Here is a 19,430-nt window from a genome sequence, read left to right as displayed (position 1 = left end):
GGGGACATTTCTAGTAGTCCCGGTATGACCCGGTTAGGGTTGAGGGGACATTTCTAGTAGTCCCAATATGGTCCAGTTAGGGTGGAGGGGACATTTGTAGTAGTCCCAATATGACCTGGTTAGGGTTGAGGGGACCGGTCTAGTGTAGTCCTGATATGACCTGATTAGAGTTGAGGGGACAGGTCTAGTAGTCCCGATATGACTTGGTTAGGGTTAGTTACTAATACTAATAATTAAGTGAAAGGTTAAAAGGAAAAGCTGATTGCATAAATGATGAAATATCTGTTTTAACTGTGAGAGACGTTGATTATAAATATGTGGGAAAACAGTTGTCAAAAATATTTGGTGACATATTTGAAATGTGTGTAATGATAACTGTGGGAGTTAAGTTTTAAACTTGGAAATGTGAAAACATTGCGATTTGAAAAATTCATTTCTATTACTGATGAGAGTAGCTGTAAAGTATTTAACATTCCAACAGGCAACAAGTTGTGACCGTATAAACAAATCGTAACAGATATCAAGCACTGGAAAAATAAACAGGAAAAATGAAACCATGATAATTTATTCAAATGAATTACCAGTAAGTAGGAAGCTTCACGGTATGACCAGAATACCAGTAAGTACGTGTTATAAGTTCAGACCCAGAAATAACAGTTTTATTAATAGTTTGTACCAACAATATTAACTAGTAAAATCAACAAAAATACACAAAATAGACAAATCCATGCCTGACAAAAGTTAAGAATTTGCTCCAAATTTCCTCCTTATTTTAAATAAAATAAAGATATTCCTCAAAGTGATTGAAAGTTGAGAATGCATGCCTGGATTTGTGTGTGACTGATGCCTTATTCACAGGACAACTTATGTTTCTCTACAAATCTTTTCGCTGATCATACTGTAGAACGCAAAGGTTACATACATGTATGTATTAAAATGTTAGATTGAAATTATTTCTTTCAAAATTCAATTATTCAATTAAGAAATTTTGGTTTATGTAATTAAAGCAGTTTATATCACTTGCAAAGATATACATGTAATTTGTTTTAGTAGAATTATGGCAATACTTGTCCAGACTTGTGCAATATATTTTAGTTTACATGTATGATGAAATTCCTCCATCCTATCAAATGTTCAGTTGACATTATAGCACCAGGTATGACGCGTGGTTTGCATCTTTGTACTGATTTGTACACAGGATCCAATAACAGACGTGGATTGTCTAACTGTTTATTAGTGTTCACACATTCACATTTGAATAGTTATTCAAGGCTATTAGAACGGATTTTGAATATACACAGACATTGTAAATAATGAACACCAATCAAGTCAATGGAAGGATTCCGATTCAGGGTGTTTGATAATACTAGTTGAGTGAAATTTTTAGAAATCTGAAACTGCATCAGAAAGACTCCACATCAAAATTGAAGTTGATTTTTCGAATAGCATTTGAACAATGTCATAGAAAATTCAAATAGCAACTCAATAATGTCATTCACGTTTCAAAGAACATTTGAATGTTTGAATTACCTTGGATATTCCACAAACATTTGATTAACCTTGAATATTCAAAAAATATTTTGAATAATGACATATATGGCATTTGAATAATGTCAGAATATTCCAATAGTACTTACAGCATGTTATATAAGATGTTTAACTTTATCAAGCCTGATGGAGTAGACATGCAGATCCAGAGAGGATATGCCATTTGATCTACATGGTTTACACTGTGCGGAGTCACACCACTAATTAATTCCTACCTTGTATCAATCAATATTTCAGATAACGATCAGACGGCCATCTGTATCTGTCTGACCTACGACTGGACATCATGATGTCGTATACACAGGAGTTAAATACAGGATAAATTATTAACATGTCTTGTCTCTGATAATAAATTGTCTCTTTGTTTGACTTGCTGGGAGACAGACACTTTGTTACATGTACCTAGTATAATATACATAAACCTCTGTTCATTCATTGCAAAGTTATAGACTCATTCATAATTATACATCGCTAGCTATATCACTTCGATGTAAGCGAATGTTTCTATTTCACACACATACATGTACATCATTTTAGTGATTTGTTTATATCCATATTGATAAAATTTTAGAGCTGTTTTGGTTTAAGGCTGTTTTTTCTTCATTTGCCCAATCGGTGCAGAAAAATTTCAGATTTAACTTCATTCCCTTTCATTTCTAACAAATGTACATTGTAAAACTGTTCTGTATAGGAAGTAATTTATCTAACTATGAATTATTGTAGAAGTATCTACATATATGTATATTTGTTGAGCGAAGGCTGGTTTAATTGGACTATAATATTTGTATAATGATTTAAGTGATATGTTTATATAATGATTATCTTTGAACCCAGTTGTTAATAAAACATAAATACAGTAACATGGTGGCAGTTATAGGCTCGTTAATAGATATAGGTTCTAGAAGAGAAAGTTGTCAGTGCCAATTTTGTATTGTAAGAGTTTAGAACGGAATGACATGGAGAAGTTAAGGTGGTTTTATGTTATATATGTGTGTGTATATATACGGAGAGTCAGTGTTATTGTCTGGGTCAGTTAGACCTGATCAAACTCTTACTACCCTTGATACTCATAGTGGACAGATTCTTCTTTTATACTGTACATTGTAGTTCTTTATGAGAGTGGGGGTGGTCAACTTACTACCCTTAATACTCATAGTGGACAGATTCTTCTCTTAAATTGTAGTTCCTCATATGGGGGTTGGGGTGCGACTTACTACCCTTGATACTCATAGTGGACAGATTCTTATACTGTACATTGTAGTTCTTCGGGGTTGTGTGGCTGACTTACTACCCTTGATACTCATGGTGGTCACATTCTTCTCTTATAATTGTTTTTTGTGGGGGGGGGGGGACTTACTGCCCTTGATACTCATAGTGGACACATTGTTCTTTCATACATGTACTATAGTTCTTCATCGGGGTTGGGGGTGTTCAAAGGGTCTAACTTACCACATGCACTTTAGAGCATAAGATCTGTCATTGAGTAAAGTGGTCCCACATTTATACATGTACATGTGTATATGACAAGGAGTAGGCCAGGGTATCCACGTCCAAAGGTTTAATGTATATCGTCCCATCACTAAATGTTTCATTTGTTCTTATACATGTATGTACATATAAATATTTCACCAATCTGTTTTTACTAATCTCCTAGTAAATATTCTGTAGGGTTGCCTTGTCTGTCTAGTTTAACTTTGTGGGTTTTCTCTGGTTCTTCTGGTTTCGTCCCACTGCTAAAGACCCCTACACACAGGCAAAATTATTGAAATAAAACTAAGTGTACCTTAAAATTGTCTCGAAATTAACTACTTTTTAGGAAGTGGATGTTAAACCCCATCTCTCTGATTAACTGTTATTGTATGACTAATGAGAAGCGGTAGACATGAACACATCAGCCACAATGAGTAACTGAAATATTTCACCCAATTAATCATTTTATTAAAAAAAAATGATTCTCTACTTTGTCCTATATATGTCATGGTTGAAAATTGCAAATCAACCGGGGTTGTCTCTTTATGTGATTTCATGTCATGAATAAACATCAACAAAGCGGCAATAAGTCTATTCAAACCTTGTACAAGTGTGGGCTCGAAATCATACCACTTGTCCCAATGACAGACCTTATGATCTGTTGTTGTGACCTTATTTATAGTTGTGGATTCACATTTAGGTCACAATTGGGCTTATTAATGAATATTAAAAATGAAGTCTTTGGGATATGAATTGCTAAAATAAAATACTTTCTTTTATAGTTTGTCTATTTCATTCGAGTCTGATCAGAATTTAAGTATTACTTTAAAATCAATTTCATTTCATTCCCCTTCTCCAGGTTAATGTGGAACAGTGAGACAATAAACCTGACCTACCACCCCTAGGTTGGTCTTGGTTTAAAATATTAATTGGGGGAGTTGATGTCATTCAGGTAAAAATCTGACCTAACCCCCCAAATTATTAAGTTGATATGTGATGTTCAGGTAAATATCTAACCTGACCCACCAAACTGTATTAGGCTTTGGTTGAAAAAAAATGATGTGACCTAAATGTTAGGCGTTCATATTAAGGTGTGGAAATAATTTCCAAATAAACATGATGATGTCACTCAGGTAATTTGTCACAAGACAATTAATATACATTGCACATGTACCTGTATGACAGTCATATGTCTGTAATTATCACAACACCTGTTTTATATACCAACCACACCCAACCGCATTCAAACCAACAAAAATAAATCACATTTAAAGATGCATAAGCTTACATGTATGTAAATACTAGATCTGCCGATTGCAGGTATTTGTTTCTGGATTCTTTTTGAAAATTATTTATGCAAGTATGACAAGCCCAATATCAACTCTCTACGACTCTAGATTAGATATATTGAATGGAGTAGAACAAAACCCTGTCATTTAATAATTTAGTGTTAAAATGGATAAGTAACAATGATTTTGGACAATTAAATCAACATTCATAACATCACTCAGAATAAAGTAATTTGACTGAAATTTACAATTTATTCATTATTCATTATCTATTTTTTAATTATTGTAACAAGAACAAACAGCACTTTATCTAAATCTTACATAATGTATATTTAACTACATGTAGGCTACATGCATGTGCATAGTTTTTAAATTAAAGGTCTAGAGTTTTTTTTGTGATTGTCATCCTCCAATTAAAACTCAATATGTCAAGTGACCCCCCACCATGCATGTAGATCATTTAAAGGGGCATTATGTAAAATTAGATAAGAGCTGACAGTTTTCGCTTTATTAGTTAAAAATAGATAATGAAACGGGAATATGTTGGAAATTTCAGTCAAATTATTTCACTCTGAGATGAGTTATTGGCATTACAAGAACTTAAAATCGCAGCCACTTGATGGCATCGAGAGTTGATTATTGTCTTGTCATGTTAATAAATGATTAAATATCTAATTAATAATTTATTTAACATGTAAGGCCTAAAGAGCTGCAGCAATAGACAGATATATAGCTCTTGCATACCGGCATACTGCCTGCTTAATACAGGGGATTTCCCCTCAGAATGTGAATTTATATCATGTCCGTAAAACAATAATTACACTTGATAATCGTCTTGTTATTGAGATGAATCGCTTCTAAAAAGCTTAATGCTCCAGCAATTCGAGTAAGATCAACATAAAACTTGCCATGTTTTGGTTCTCTGGACAATTGTGTATTTTTATGTACCTCAATTCCAAGATGGCTGACATGTAGTCCACATCTCATACTTGTTGCTACTGAATGTGATGTTATGTCATTTGAGAGCAAACCCTGTAGAAGAATAGTTACCACTTTTAGAACTTAAGGGAGTCGTGGTGCCTCAGTTAGTAAGACGTTGGCTTGCCAGCCTAGTGGTCTTGGGTTTGCTCCGGGTGTTCGCTGGGAAAGTTCCTGAGGATTTTCCTGCACAGTCTCGCCTTGTCAGAGATATTCAGTATGAAGGGCCTGACAAAGATAGCTGTCTTATTGTCTGATGGTACAAAAAAAACAAGGTCCAATGTACACATGGTGTGCATGTAAAAGAATACTAAACAGTTGGAAGTCGAAATAGTATGCCGTCACACGGTTGTCGGGCAAAATTTGACTCGGAGCACACTGCAGAAAAGTAGAAAAGTAGACTGTTAAACCCAATTACATTTCATTAAATAAAAATATCTATTGTGTACATAGTACATGTATACATGTATGTTTTGATATTTTTAGACATGCATGATTTGACTATAAGATGACTTGTATTAATGGATTACATGTATCTTATCTCTCTACATGATTGATTGTATCTCCGCAGTTATAATCGGGGGATTTCCCTTACGACAACCACTCATTCAATATTCTTAACTTACATGTACTTGTAAAACTACTCACTTGATACATGTGTAGACATGTAATTATAGACTGATAAAACTATTAGGCGCTTTGAAAGTATTGATTGTTAATTAAAAATAATTTTGATTTATTATTAGGTTGCATTCAAAAGCCGAGATAAATTTGTCACAATGTAAAAGAACTGATTATTGGAATTCACAGAAATAACCTACATGTATGTTATAGTCTACTAATGGTTAGGGTCAAAGTATTCTGATTTACCTGAGAGGTGTTAATAGATACATCTATATGGTTGATATTTACCTGTTTATATAGACTGGTTTAGTACAGACAGTACGAGTCAGTGTATGAATGGGATCAGTCTCAGTTATAATCATTGAATAAATCAACATGGATGACACAGTTGACATCATTGAATATTACATATTAATTATTATTTTTACATGTTTATATATGTAGCCTACATGTGTTGTGTACAGTAATAATATATTATACATCTACATTAAAGGAGCTAAACCCCAAACTCAATACTATCCATTATATTCTAATTTATGAATTTGAATTAGAATTCAATATTGGTCCATTCCAATCAATGTTGTTCCCTTAGCATGAAGACATGGGATCCTCATTTAATATTTAAGACACAATGAACATTTTAAAATCAGTACACAACATCATATACTCTATGGACATCATACCAGAAGACAATGTGGAAGCAATTAATAATGGCTGATTCACAAATGACAAAAAAATAATAATGATTAAAAAAAGCGTGTAAAATGGTCTAAGCAAGTGAAAACGACTGCCGTTCAAGATGGACTGTTCGTATATTTCACCCATTTTAGACCCATTTTCATCTATTTTAAGGTTCCAAAGAATAGAGCTATACAGCCTTTAAGATTCCTGTATATGAGATGATATACTAAGTTAGTAATATTCACATATTCTCAAGTTTATATATCAATGTTGACATTACAAGCTACTAGTAGTAGTATATACTGTAGGCCTACTTGATATACATGTACTTGTACAATTATACAATGTACATATTTACACTGGAGTGTGAAACAAATTTATTCTCATAGTCATACACTGTACCTTACCTGGACATTAAATCATACTTTATCTGGACTTTAAATCATACTTTACCCAGACTTTAAATCATACTTTACTCGAACTTTAAATAATACTTTAAATCAAATCATACATGTACTTTACCCGGACTTATCATACTTTACCTGGACTTTAAATTATACTTTACCTAGATCTTAAATCATACTTTACCTGGACTTTAAATCATACTTTACCTGGACTTTAAATTATACTTTACCTGGACTTTAAATCATACTTCACCCGGACTTTAAATCATACTTCACCCAGACTTAAAATTATACTTTACCTGGGCCTTAAATCATGTTATACCTCGACAATAATCAGGCTCTACCTAGACTATAAATCATGCTTTACCTCTGGGGCATTAAATCACGTTTTACCTGGGAATTAAATCATGTTTTACCTGGGAGTTAAATCATATCTTAATCTCAGGCATGAAAATATTGATTTCTACAGGTAACTGATAAAATATCAAACACTAATGAACTAGAATTGGACATTTTGAACTTTGTGCTGGACATTTATTATTATTAGATATAAAAATAATAAATATGTGCCATATATAATGACAGGCTTCTTCTGAATGATTGTGCCTGACTCAACGTTAATTCATGCCTGACAATGTCTGTGACAGGTGCCTTAATTTATGCCTGACAATATCTGTGACAGGTGCCTTAATTCCAAGGCTTGCCTGATCAGCTGAGGTGATAAATTAGGACAAGATATTGTTACTGAATGAAATTTTAGTGCCAGGGCATGTCATAATACCCGGAAATATAAATGGTTTATGACTGCTAGAGAGTGGTGTAGGATATAAATAAATTGAAGAGATATTTAGGAAGTGTGTCATAGCTGTAATATTTCCTGTATGCATGGTAAAATAATAAACTTGTTCTCATTTACACCATGCCAACAATCTGATTAAAATACAGATCTATATTTCGTTTCGTTTTTTTATACTTTCTATGTCCTACACTACATGAAGATCTGACAAGTTATAGCCATGGGTCACGTCAGGGGTCAAAAGACCGACTTATGACCTATGACGTCAGACATTTGATTAACCAATCAGCATTGATGTTACTAGTGGATTACCCACAGTTCCGTGCAAAACATGCCTAAAGCTCGTCGTAACAGACCGTTTCATTGGCTTATCCCTGACACATTCAGAACATGAGTTAAATAACAACTCTTCCAGATCCAAGTGTAGTAAAAACAAGTAAAATTAAATTTTGAACTATAAAAACGAAACGAAATAGGATCTGTGTTTTAACCAGATTGACCATGCCAACTTACCTACTACAGGACAATAGTTAAAGTGTAATAATATCCTCACATCAAGCCCAGTTGAGGTTAATATATTACCCACATGGAGTTCACTCAGTTTTATTAGGTACAATTTTAAATGTTCAATCTACAGAATCTAGCTTTAGGAGTCTCAACTTAAAAGGTCAATAGCACAAGACATAATACTTCTAGAGAGAGAAGAGAGAGGGGGGGGTAGAGAGAGATATATAAAGAAGAAGCGAAGAGAAGGGGGATAGAGAGATTGAGGGAGATGAAGGGAGAGAGAGAGAGAGAGAGCAATAGTAGAGGGAGAGAAAAGAAGAGAGTTTAACATCAACTCAAATGAAGTCTTACCTGGAGAAATAAAATTTAACAGAAATGGGGGGGGGGGGCACTAGAACTTATGGTAATTTGCATGCCCCACCATTTTAAAGTTAAAATCACAGGGCACTATTAGTAATGATAATATGAAATACTGGCTGTAGAATGGCGTAATAGATAATCTGTGTATTAAATGTTAATGATGATGTAGGAGAGTGTGTGTGTATGGTGTGGGGGAGGATTAAATCTAATATCATTAATCAATATTCACTCAGGTTTTATAACAGGCTATCTTCATCTTGATCATATCATTTATACTCCCCCAGTTTGTATCATTTATTATACTCCTAGTTTGTATCATTTATTATACTCCCAGTTGGTATCATTTATTATGCTCCCTAGTTGGTTTTATTTATTATACTCCCATTTGGTATTATTTATTATACTCCCAGTTGGTATCATTTATTATACTCCCAGTTGGTATCATTTATAATCTCCCAGTTTATATTATTTATTATACTTGCAGTTTATTACATCATCATTTATACTTGAAGTTTGTATCTCATATTATGGTCATCTAAATCGGCATATTATTGAATCTTACAAACTTCCAAATTTCTGTCCATTTGAAAGTAAGGTTTGTTTACAATAAGTGACCTTTTGTTATATAAGCAATGGGCATTTATCAAGAATATTGTCCACTGTTAGAATTTCTAAATATATTCAACAATTAGTTTAATTAAAAAGATGATTAATGATGGCAAATTAGGCCTATACTGGTTTTCATAAAATTATTGACACTTTCAAATTTTCTTTCTAAAATACCTGATACTTACTTGTATGTTAATTTAGATAACATATATTATAATATGTTAAACATACTTGGAACCTATTAATGTTCTACCTCTTTGGAACATATTAAATATGTCAGTGGAACATATATTAATATGTTATACAATGTACCTGCATTGGAACATATATTAATTTGTCATACTGCAGTGGAACATATATTGTTGATATGTCATACCCGTAGTGGAACATTCATCTATAGAATAAATATTTATTTACATAGAAATCTTCTCACAAGATTTACAAAGTATTGAAAACCAAGGTTTAAATTTTGCATAGGATGGAAATATTTTTATAACGTTTTAAATTGATTAAAGAAAATACACTAATTTGATCAGAAAGAATGAAATTCAATGATAAGAAATTTGAATTCCGTCATTGGAATAACACATCTTGATTTGACCTAGTGTTTCAGAAAAGTTAGTGGTTTAACCCCCATTTCATTTTACATTTCTCATACAATAAGGGTTATTGATTTTGTGTGTTTATATCAATTCAGGAATATAAATTTATGTAAATAATGAACTGTGAAATATTGTAATAATCATTCCCCAGTATAAATATTAGGTAACGTGATTTTATGTGGATTATTACAGGAATGTTGAGAACAATGGGTCTTATATAATTTGATCCTTTTCTTGACGGGCTTATTATATAGAGAGATTAGACGACTTGCTCTATTCTGTATTAAACAACGTGGGTTAATTAGCATGATAAACCCCCGTTAATATATCAGAGCGAGGGTTAAATATCCCCATAGTATATATCATATACCACGGCCTGAATTCTACGAGATGAATGTGGAAACCACGTGGCTCTTCACCTTAGCTGATTCTGTACTATTATTAGAAGTAATGCACAGCAACAAGCATGTACTTCATACTACTCTCCGCTCATTGGCTCAAAATCAAAGTTCAAGGTTGAAGTTGAGCTGAATCATCTTATGATCACATGATCCAAGTCACATGATATAAACAAGCTAGCAGGGAACACGTTGTCAATGGAGTAGATTCACATTCCAGAATAAAATAAAAGTAGACATCTGTTGGACCGATTTGTATATGAAATATTTATATGTTTAAGGAAATGAATTAACAATGGTTTATAATATACAACATATTTTCATGGTTTACAGAAGGAATTCGAATTCTATTGTTATTTAGCTTGAACAAAAATTCAAAACATATTTTCAAAAAATAAAACCACCCAAAAAACCCAAAAAAACAAACACTTGCTGTATTGCTGTTAATAGACATATATTTTGTCTTATGTATTTATTAGCGGGGTGGTAAAATACAATTATTTGAAGACAGAATTTAATTAGAAAATTATCGACTTAGTAAAATTATATTTTCTCAAGAGCATGTATATTTTACATATAAAATTTTTGAAACTTTTGATATGGGAAGGGAGTAGGATTAATTGTTTGATAAGAATTGAAAAGTGAAATGAAGATGGATATTAAATGATACATATTAACAACTTAAGAATGTTGTTAGATTTAAAAAAAAAAAAATGGAAACTGGAATGTGATCAATTGTACATATGAAATTGAATTTCTTTTTTGATATTTTAATGATTTTTCTATCCTGTTTCTTGGTAAAAATTATGTTTGTGATACAAACGCACAAGAAAACCAAATCAGTACTGCACAAAATGACAAGAACTAGAGGGATTGTGTCTGTAAAGACTTTAATTTGCAGCTGACAATGTCTTTGTTGACAGGTGCCTTATTACCAAGCTTCCTCAGATTCATTTATTAGATTCGATAGTTCATTTATTATTTATTACTTACAAGGTCTGTTTGTGACATGTTTTGTTTTCCGCAGGACTATTGACATATGGTTGTTACTATTAGTAAAATGATTTAATCAAGAGTTGATTTAAATTTTGTGATCACAATACGAACAATCATGTTAATTGTTGAAGCTGCTTCATTGGTTATGATCGTACAAGTATATAACATCTATCTGAAATAATCCTCTGATTTATTGGCCATCTATTTATAGAATATTTCCAATTAGTTTTATTACAGAGAGTAACAAAAGGTCGACAATAGGTTGTTATATTATAGCTTATTGTTGCTTCCAGTATGCCTGTAGTGACTATTCACACACCAGAACAGAACCTAGTCATATGGTCTTAAACATAATCAATATAACCATCTCTTAATACCATAACTCTCTAATTAAGATATAACTCAAAACAGACTGGATGATCTAGTAATATACAGGTATTGTTAATTGTAATTAGTTTTGACTGACTGGATAATCTGGTAATAGTTCACCATTACAGTCCCTTGTCTGTTGTTAACTTGTCATGTACTCCGTGACCCCAGCCCACAATGCATTGCAATGTTTTGATCTGACTGAGAGGTTGAAATGATCTGCAAAGTGAGAAGAAAAATTTCACATCAAAATGGTGATTGTTTATATTTACATTTCCTGGATTTGGTGTAAAAAATGGATTTATTTTATTGAGGATTAAAAAGTATTTGTATTGAAGAGGATTAGAGAATTATGTGGACAATGTAGAGAGAGATTTGTTTTATCGTGAACAACTCATGTCTAAGCCTGTTTTAGATTTGGCTCTAGTATCCTAGCCATTAGAGTAAATGTCTGTAAACAATAGATTGGAGGTGGTTAGTCAGGTGAGTTGTTACCTGGTTTGTCTTACCTGTAATTACAGGTGTGTTAAAATGGATTGATAGTCATCTATATGATATATATATATATATAAACATTGATATAGGCCTGTAGAAATAAATGAGTTTGTTTACATGTTAGCCAGGGGTCAAAGGTTAAAGATAAATCTTGTTCTGTTTCTGAGAGAATGTTTAACACTCCACACAAACTAGGTCATTTTGGGACTAAATTATTTCACTAATTTGTTTGCACGTAGGGATCTTTAGCAGTGGGGGGAAACCGGAGGACCTGATAAAGCCTCACAAATTTGGACAGGGTAACCAAACTCCTTTTCATGTACAGGCTGGAAATCGAAAACCATGCCACTTGAGTGAATGACAGACCTTTTGATTTAAAGTAAACGCATTAGGCCATTCGGCCACCCAACCTCCCTTATTTTGTTTTTATGAATATGATCTGAGATGTTTTGGCCAATTATCTATAAACGATATAATTGTAACTATTATTAACACAGGACGATAACTTGAAGATGTATATTACAAAACATTGTTAGATAACAGAGAATTAGTTCATACAGTAGATACGTATACCATAATAAACTACATGTATAACACATACATGTACTTATGGAAGAGCCATTACTAATTAATTTGGGTGACATTTCAAAGAGTATTCTCTCAACATTATGAAGCTAAACAGTAATAATACAAAATGTGAGGCAAATATATATACTAATATTTGTGACTTTCATTTGTTTGTCTGTCTGTTCAGGGCTGGTGGCTACACTAGGGCTGTACTGAGGCTGAAGTTTGGTGTACAGGGGTACATGTTGCTCGGACTGAGGAGTAACATAGAGAGAGAGTTCACGTAGTAGGTCTTTTTGGGAATGATATGTGAATCAATTTTATTTCAATAAATCGCTTGCTTGTAGGAGTCTTAAGTTGTAGGAGAAAACTGATTGTCATATAATTTAGACCATGTGTTTCTGTTGTAACCTATTCCATATATTTCTAGATGTCATTTAAAGAATTACTGAAGATGCTGGCAATCGATGCGGATTTCAAATATCGATATCGGCAACCATTTCGTCGATATCGATATATCGGACAATTTGAAGTTAAAAGAAATAACTGTTTGTATGCTAATAATGAATTTAAATGTGTTAAAGATCAAATAAAAAAAAATATGATCCTCTATGTTTTCCTAATGTTTGTTTTGTTCACAACTTATCTGATGGGGTTATTAACAACATAGTATTTGCAGCTTCGCTCTCGCCATCAATTTTGAAAATTTCTATTAAAATCAAGTTATTTCCCCTGAACAATTAATTAATCATTCATTGTCATTGTTGTAAACGACCGCAAAAAACCTGTAGTTATTTGACACAAAACATTCCGTTAATTTCATTTTATTGAAGCTCCTCCTTTATTTTTTATACGAGTATCGATATCAAGAACTGAATATCGATACCAATATTTTCCCGTAGTAGCCGACGATTATTGGCTATATCGATATTTTTTCCCAGCCCTATCTAGTTGTATAATATTATAGACCCCCTATATACTTATTGTTGACTTATCTTTTGAAACAATCCAAGAGACATCTTCTCTGAGGCCAGAAAAAACATTTTCAAAATAATGTAGTTAAGATAAATATCTTTTTTAGCATGAGATTAAAGTCCTTTAACCATGTTTTTGGGGTGAGATTAGAGTCCTTTAACTATGTTTTGGGTGAGATTAAAGTCCTATATGTAGTCCTTTAACGATACTTTTACCTGAGTACAGGTGATTATAATCATTGGTATGTCAGGTTCAAGGTCAGGTCTTTAGGTCAAAAAAAAAAAAATGTTTCATTAAAATCAGGTGACACATTCTTCTATTGGCTATAAAGTAAATCTTTAAATACGTACAAAGTTGTTAAAACAATGTAATACGAATGACAGAATTCTGGGAAATGACATGAAATAAAATGTTTTCTAATGTCCTACTTTTCTGCACCAATTAGGGCAATGAAGATGGGCATTTTTTATGCCATGCAGTGTGCAGTGAAAGAAATTCTAACTGCCAAGGTGTCTTAAAGAGCATGGCACATACTCCAAAGTGTACAAAGTACCTTGGGATATCATTCTCTTTAAATGAGCAGACGTGTATACTATAATTCTTCTTTTAGCAATAAATATGTTTACACCTACATGTATTATGAGGGAAATTTTGACCAGACAGCAGTGCTACTATCTACTCTTTGATCAAATTCCAACTGTCAAGGGTTTCTTTAAGTGCATGTCAATTTTTACACATGACCTTCTTTTGTCATCTCCTCCAAATACCTTGAAATGTATCTGTTGAACAAAAGGGAAGGCCCCTTTTACTCGTTATAAGCAACAAAAGGTTTACAGCTTACAGCTGTGATATAAATCTATATTTCTCGTTATTTGATGTTTATGATGCATTTTCTTTCACATGTCTAAAATGACTGCGCAGTCAAAGTGGCTATGTGGGTAAGGTGCTGGCTCGCTAGCCTGGAGGTCGCGGGTTCGCTCCTGGTGTATGTCGAGAAAGTTCATCGCGATTTTCTAGCGTGGTTTCCCCCTTGTCAGTGGTACAGGACAGAAGGCCTGACAAGGAAAACTGTCTAGTCGTTCGGATGGGACAAATAACAGTGGTCCCGTGTACACATTGGTGTACACATTAGCAGTTAGAATTTGATACAAGAATAGCCCTGAGCGCCACTGTCCAGGCAAAATTCTGTCATGGCACACTGTATGGTCGGTATGCCTGTCTTCATTAGCCCAGTCGGAACAGAACTGTAGGATGTTAACCACAATTCATTTCTAAAATCACTGTAATACTTTCAGATCAATCGGTACACGTAGGTATCTATTTGTTTATTTAGAATATTAGTTGATTGTATTTAATATTAGTACTGTAAAACTAAATATTTCATAGGAGACAAAAAAGAAATAGCAGAAGTCATAGGAGACAAAAAAAAAAATAGTAATACATGTAAGTCAATAAGTACGGTAGTCAAAAGTGATAAAGAGACAAAAAATAAATAGTCCGAAGTCATAGAGAAAAAATAAATAGTAAACAGTCATATAGAGACAAAAATAAATAGTAAAAAGTCATAGGAGACAAAAAATAGATAGTTAATGTCATAGAGAGACAAAAAATAAATAGTAAAAAGTCATAGAGAAACATTTAAATAGTAAATGTTATAGAGACAAAAAATAGTATTAAAAAGTCATAGAAAGAAAGAATCTCTGAGAGAGACAACGGAAATCACTAGTGTAGATAATTATCGTAATTTTATACCTCACAGTCATCCTACAGGTACAAGGAACACAACATTTGATCTTGCAGCCTCAAGCGTTAATTATAGATATTTGTGTTAAATTAGAAGTATCAGATGTTATTTTAGGTACAGATGATCTGACGACATTTAACCAAATTAGCAAGAAAATAAAACCGTCTGTGTTTATATGTAAATATAAACTGTACTCAGTGTACTATGTAGGTACACTTATCGTATTTCTCAAGGCTTAATACACTGCTAAATATGTACTCAGATTGATTATTTAACATTTAATTAAGAAAGCAAAATCAAAATAGAACGTTACATAAATGTAGTTCCTTTAATAGACCTACATTATCATTTTAAAATGTTGAATGTATGGAATTATGAACTTTTAATGAAGTAAAAGGATCCACAATACTTGATTATATAGTTGAACACTAACTGTAATAGTTTCTCAATGAAATCCTTTTAATTCTTTCATTGAAATATGTCTACTCAATATTAATTTTAATGTTAAATATACAAATAGACTTGTACTAGACTAAGACTACCACAATGTATTATTAAGAAATAAAACACTGGTCATGCTTTTTCCTATTGGATTATAAAGAGGCCCATCAAAAGATTATCGTTAACATTTCCAATGCATCATATATTTTATCTTTGTTAAAATTTTGAACAGAATTGAATCATTTTATTTGATTCCTGTATTGGCTGTGAAAGTTCATTGGGATTTTCTGGCTTGGTTCCCCTTGTCAGTGGTGTAGGACGGAGGGCCTAGCAATGGACAACGTATAGTCATTCGGATAGGATGGAAACCAAGGTCCCGTGTACACAATGGCGTGCACGTAAAATAACTCTTGACAGTTGGAATTCGAAATAAGAGTAGGCCATAGCGCCGCTGTCCGGGCACAATTCCCCTCAAAGCACAGCCCGTCTTCAGTAGTGGGGTTGGAGCAGAACAGTAAGATGTTGAACCCTATTTCATTCCATTTCAGTATTTGTCCATAAATAAAGGACTTCAGTCTAAAGTTGACAATTCATTTAATGCATCTTTACATTGGTCAAAATTTAGAATGATATAACATCAGTTTTTCAGTTTTAGTAATTTCGAAAATATAAATTATCTTTGTCTCTCTCTCTCTGGGTACCAAGATAATTGTCTAGAACAGGGGTGTCAGATATGCAGCCCGCGGGCCAGATCTGGCCCAATAAGGGTGTAGATGTGGCCTGTGGAACAAATTTCAAGAAACTGACGTGTCGATAATTCTTAGAAACTAGCGGTGGAAATTGTCATCAGGTTTCAATAAAACTCTTGACTACTGTACTGTACTGTAAGTCATTATAAGTTGTTTGTAATACGTGAGTACGTTGTGTTCAATATTATATCTTGGCAATTTGAAAACCAGTCTAAAAAATTACCTGTGTTGAGGACGTTTGGCTTCGTTTTTAGAATACAGTAAAGTTCAAGGATATTTTTGTACATATACATGTATGTATATCTCTTGCCCACTTGATGTAAAATTTTAGTTCATGTGGCCCCAGAATCGAAACAAGTTTGACATCCAAGGTCTAGAGTCTATTGATTGTAATGATAATCAAGATTATTTTTACACAAATAAAACAATAAATAGATTACAGGTTTATTTATGTTGAATGTTTAGCTTTAAGAGAGATATTGAGTAATGGGGTTTAACATCCACTCAAATCAAACTAGGTCATTTCGTGACTAACATATGGCTTAATTTTATTTCAGTAATTTACATGTGCTCAGGTGTCTTTAGCATTTGGAGGAACCTGGAGAAAACCCACAAGGTTGGACAGGCGATCCTACTACTTGTCACAAAGCAGGGAATCGAAACCACACCACTTGACTCTGGCTTTAATTTAAAGATACTTTCCCACAAAAGTATTTATTGGGTGGTTATATTGCCCATAAAAGTATGGCAATTTTGGTATAGGAACATCCGATCTTACTAGAATAATACTGGATTCCTGAAAAACACCTATGGACAAAAATTTAAGGGTTTTCCCAAACCGGCAATCTGACGATTAGGAATGTCTGCTCGAGTGACGCCAAAGGTTGAACTTGAAAATAGACTTTATGCCGAGATGAAAAACACTGAAAAAGACGTGGGCAGTGGATAATCGAAGAATTAATTAGGCTTCAATATTTATGATAAATGGACAGCGATTAAAGACAACATTATTGTATACACGTTGCCAGTTACCATACAGCATCATATAACTCGCCATGAGGGAAATTTTGTCCGAACAGTGACACTGCGACCTACTCATATTTCGAGTTCTTTTATGTGCATGTCAGTCTGTACATGATGGGACCTCGTTTTTTTTTATTCCATATGAAGGACTACAGATTTATTGATTGAACAATGCCTAAGCTGATAAGACACAGTGTAAATTGTACACCATTTTAAAATCATGAAAAAAAAAGATAAAAAGAAAACAAAATGTTGTTTTTTTCTTTTATGATTTGATGGTCATTTATATATTTTTTTTACTAGTATGCCCTAGGGCAGGTAAACCTCGTTGTTAAAGGTGTTTTTCCTTTGATGTCAATAATAGTAAACAGTTTGTTATTCTTTGATCTGGTGAAAAAAACTGTAAAACTTGTGTTTTTATCTTGTGTGATGTGTAATTTACCTTGAGGGGGGGGGGGGAGACACCTGTCAAATCACAAACAGAGCTACCTGATCTACAGTTCATACAATTCTTACTGGGGGTTGGGTGGTCAATTGGTTTACCAGGTGCGATTTAGATCAGATGGTCTGTCATTGAGTCAAGTAGTGGGGTGTCGATTCACCTACATGTTGGCTTGCACGTTAAAAAACAACATTATAGTGGAGTCCCTTATAGCTAATAGCTTTGTGTATGCCTTTCTTCATAAGCCCAATTGGTGCAGAAAAGTAGGACGTTAAACCCCATTCCATTTCATTTGTCTAAGAATAATCTAATTAAACCAGGATTTTTTTTCCCGGAAGTGAAAGAACAAGTTTTAAAATTTTTAGAGTGATCTGGGAGATTTACCATATTTTCAAAAAAAATTCATTTTTTTATTCTTTAATTTTATTTTGAGTGGTCTGGGAGATTGGTTCTGTTAACTACACTTTTCTTAAAACCCATGATTTACCATATTTTCACAAATTTTTTATTTTTTATTCCTTAATTTGAGTGGTCTGATTACCATATTTTCATAGATCATTCAGTCTGATATAGAACATATGATTATTAATTTGTCGGTATTAAAGCTTTTAACTTTATCCACACATATATCTGAATGTCTGGTCTTCACTTCAAATATTTTGAATAGTCTGTGAAACGAAGGGCATTAATGGAGGACGATGACCGGCGCAGAGAATTACATGACCTTAGATAATCCAGACAAACTAAATTACACTATACAAAGATGTAGAAATGACATACAGACATACTTATTGATTTATTCCTATGTTTTGACGAGTGAGTCTATTATGTTCGTTTTCCTCCCTGCGTTCATTCTGACCAGACACATAGTTGGTCAGTTGATGGTCAAACGACCGCCGGACGTCATCGGTTTCGATCGACTGTGTAGACCAAGTCATCACATTCAATAAATGGCTGCTGTGTTCATGTAGATAGGTCAATGAAAGACGCAATGGCATTAAAACCGAAGTCAGTTCACAAAATTAGACAGGTTTCTCTCTGAATATAAGGATAAAACTCTACACCTATTGATTAAATAAAAAAAAAAGTTCTCTCGAGGGATTTCAAATTTGAATAAATGACCATAAAAGTCTAGTTACGGTACCGGTGGCGTGTTTCATTGTTAGAAATATCAATATAGTCAAGGTCATGGAGTTAGTTTGCGTAATTGACGGTTTACGAACATGTACTTTTACACTTGTGACAGAAAGCAAAACTCAGAATGACATCGGATTTAGAACCTTTATGGACAGTATTTAATTTGTGACGGCATTCAGATACATGCAATCCTCGTTAAGTGATTTCTTTGCATTTAAAATTAAAA

The 19,430-nt window shown here is 33.2% G+C and overlaps 1 protein-coding gene across 5 annotated transcripts in view; it reads left to right on the top strand.

Annotated features, from left to right (window-relative positions):
- The window catches only part of LOC126829355 (dual specificity tyrosine-phosphorylation-regulated kinase 1A), a 72,900-nt gene that overhangs the window by 14,173 nt on the left and 39,297 nt on the right, over positions 1 to 19,430 (top strand). The window contains exon 1 of one of the 5 annotated variants that reach the window (XM_050559165.2): positions 11,828 to 12,114. The exons of the other annotated variants lie outside the window; for them this stretch is intronic. The gene's annotated coding sequence lies outside the window, so the exon portion shown is untranslated. Of the gene's footprint in view, positions 1 to 11,827; positions 12,115 to 19,430 lie in introns of those variants that run through there. 5 annotated transcript variants of the gene reach the window in all.

The sequence above is a fragment of the Patella vulgata genome, chromosome 8 (genome assembly GCF_932274485.2).
Source record: "Patella vulgata chromosome 8, xgPatVulg1.2, whole genome shotgun sequence".
Lineage (NCBI taxonomy): Eukaryota > Metazoa > Mollusca > Gastropoda > Patellidae > Patella > Patella vulgata.
The sequence above is the reverse complement of the archived record's forward strand: the minus strand, read 5'-3'. Positions and strand labels throughout refer to the sequence as shown.